Genomic DNA, 3,232 nt, shown 5'->3' with positions numbered 1-3,232 from the left:
CCTCTGACCTGAGACTAGTCCTATTGTCATGGGTGCAGACTTCAGACTAATGAATTCCTCTGTGCTTTCCATTCTGGAAACCAGAATTTATGAGACTCTCAAAGTATCTAGGAGCCTAAAACTGCACCTCAGTGCACTCCCTCTGTCCCTGCCTTGTCAGTCAGCTCTGGACTCCCTGCCTTGGTTTCTAACTGCCAAGGAGCCAAGGTATGCAGCCCACCTCTACACCATCTTGATGCTTAAAACTTTTCAACTCATTTCTTTATTGTTTTTTTACTGTTTTAATAAATAAATAGATAGATAAATAAATAAATAAATGGCAGTGGAATGCATTACAATTTATATATATATTCCACAATTTTTTAATTTGTTTTAATTAGTTACAGTACAATGACCTTGACATATCATACATTTGAATCAGATGGGATATAATTTCTCATTTTTATGAGTGTACAGTTTGCAGAATCATATTGGTCATGCAGTCACATATACACACACTAATAATAATGTCTGTTTCATTCTACTATCCTTCCTATCCCCCCATCCCCTCCCCTCCTCTTCCATCACTTCTCTCTACCACAATTTTTCATATCTCTCTATATAAAATATTTTGATACCCAATTAGAGTCTTCATACAGGTACTTTGGATAATGATGTCTATCACTTTCCACAATTCTTGCTAATCCCCGGCCCCTCCCTCATCATCCCACCCCTTTTCCCTAACTAGAATTCATCTATTCCTCCCATACTCCCCCTCCCTACCCCATTATGAGTCAGACTCCTTATATCAGAGAAAACATTCAGCATTTTTTTTTTTTTAGATTGGCCAACTTCACTTAGCATTATCTTCTCCAATGCCATCCATTTACCTGCAAATGCCATGATTTTATTCTCTTTTATTGCCGAGCAAAATTCCGTTGTGTATATATGCCACTTTTTTTTTATCCATTCATCCACTGAAGGGCATCTAAGTTGGCTCCACAGTTTAGCTATTGTGAATTGTTAGTATTTCATACCTATGAAATATGCAATCAATATCAATTTCTTACCTATTTAAGTTTATTGAAACACAATTCATATACCTTATAAGTAATTCATTTAAACTGTACAATTTAGTGGTTCATAAAACACAGATACAAAAAAAATGTAACTACCACCACAGTCAATTTAGAACTTTTCATAATCTCAATCTTACATGATATGTCCTTAGTCATCACGTGCTATCTTCTACCCTACCAGACAACCTGAGTCTGGACTCTCTACCTATATAGACATCACTATTCTGCATTTTCATTTGCACGGAATCATGTTGTAACTTGGTAAAAGTGGCTTATTTCTCTTGGCAGCATGTTTTCAATGGTCGAGAATATTGTAGCATGGATCAGCTCTTCATGTCTATTTTATAGTCAGTAATCAGGAACCTTCCAAATTAAATTTGTTTATCCATTTGTCTGTCAATAGTGATTTGTCTTTCATCTATCTTTTTGTCTATTATAAATAATGCTATTTTAGTCATTATGAAGAAATTTTCTCATGCAAATTTTTGCATAGGCATGCTTTAGTTAGTTTGGTTATTCTTGTGATGAAAACACTCAACAAGAACAACTTAGAGGAGGAAAATTTATGGGATTCAAGGTTTCAGAGGTCTCTGTCCATGGATAGCCAACTCCATTGCTCTGTGCCCAAGGTAAAGGAGAGAGAAAGAGAGAGAGAGAGAGAGAGAGAGAGAGAGAGAGAGGGAGAAGGAAGGAGGGGGAAGGGGAAGGGAGAGAGGAAGAGGGAGAGGGGAGAGGGGAATGGAAAGGAGGGGAGGAGAGGATAGGAATAGAAAGAGAGGAGAGAAGAAAAGAAGGGAAAAGGAAGGATGAAGAGAGAAAAAAAGAGAGAGATAGGAGAAGGGGGACTTCAGGAAAACCTTTCCAAGGAACAACACATTTACCCAGCTCCTCCATCCATACCCAACCTCTCTACAGTTACCACCCAATCTACTGATTAGTTTACTGATGTCATAATCCAATCATTTCATCTCAGAATGTTTCTTCATTAACAGAGCTTCTGGGGACACCTTGTATTCAAAACATAGCAGCATAGTTTTAATTCCCTTTGTATATGTAACAGTGGAAATGGGAGGTCACATGGTAACTTCATGTTTAATAGTTTAAAGGCCTGAAAAGCTGTTTTCAAAAATGGCTGTGCAACTCACAAACCTGTCAGTAGAACATAAGGATTCCAGTTTCTCCTCATCCTCATCAACGCTTGTTGTCTCTGACATTTTGAGTCCACTCAGTGTTTGTAAAGAAGCATCTTATTGTGGTTTTGTTTTGCATTTCCCTAATGACTCAAAATGTAGGTCATCTTTTTGTATCCACTTTGACAGTTTTCATCCCTGCTTAGAGAAGAGTTCATTCAGGTCTGTTGTCTATTTTTAGTTTTGCCCCCTTTTTACTGGTGAGTGGGAAAATGTCATCATTGAATTATTATTGAAAATATTATGATAGTGAAAATGTTATTCTCTAATTGAATTTGCTCCTGTATGTCTTATTATTTTTGATACTACTAAAACCAGAATCACTTATGTTGATTTTCACATCCTTACACTTTCACTTGTCAAGCATCCTCATAGCTACCTCAATTATCTGAGTATATTAAATCTTTACTTTTATTATTTATTTATTTTCCAAATAATACACGGGCTTGGATTTATGGCATGCTCATCCCCTTCGGGCTTTCAGGGTGTTTAATGCCAGAGCCAACTGTGCCTCTGAAGCATTGCCTGGTTTTTGTACCCACAGGCTGCTGGCAGTGAAATGGGTTGCACAAGGGGGAGAAAAAAAGAAAGAAAACAATAAAATAGAATAAACATAAAAATACCCTCACAATAGTTTCAAGTGCATGGTCATAGCATTAAAAATTGGTTGTAAAAAAATAAATAAGAGAAATCAATGACAAAAAGAAATTAGGAAATCATGCTAAACAAATTAATGGACAAAGCAGAAAGATTGTATTGAACATCTTCTGTATGTTAAACACGGTATTTAGAAAAACTGACTTTAAGAGTTTACCATCTGTTTATACAGAAGACACCTACATGTATTCAAATTAGAAGAATTTATATAATCGCAGTAAATTATTTTATAGCACAAATATCACTTTATAAGTGCAGAGAAGAGACCAATTAATGTGTTATGAAATATAACTAGGACTTTGGAAGAAAACAGAGCTTGAAGCAGCA

General features: G+C 36.1%; 1 non-coding gene across 1 annotated transcript; it reads left to right on the top strand.

Moving 5' to 3' along the window:
• Positions 1–2,686: 2,686 nt before the first annotated feature.
• LOC143383068 (small nucleolar RNA SNORA42/SNORA80 family) lies at positions 2,687–2,822 on the top strand. The gene has a single exon (XR_013089110.1). It is a non-coding gene; the product is annotated as a small nucleolar RNA SNORA42/SNORA80 family (small nucleolar RNA).
• Positions 2,823–3,232: the final 410 nt, after the last annotated feature.

The sequence above is a fragment of the Callospermophilus lateralis genome, chromosome 17 (assembly GCF_048772815.1).
Source record: "Callospermophilus lateralis isolate mCalLat2 chromosome 17, mCalLat2.hap1, whole genome shotgun sequence".
NCBI lineage: Eukaryota > Metazoa > Chordata > Mammalia > Rodentia > Sciuridae > Callospermophilus > Callospermophilus lateralis.
The sequence above is the reverse complement of the archived record's forward strand: the minus strand, read 5'-3'. Positions and strand labels throughout refer to the sequence as shown.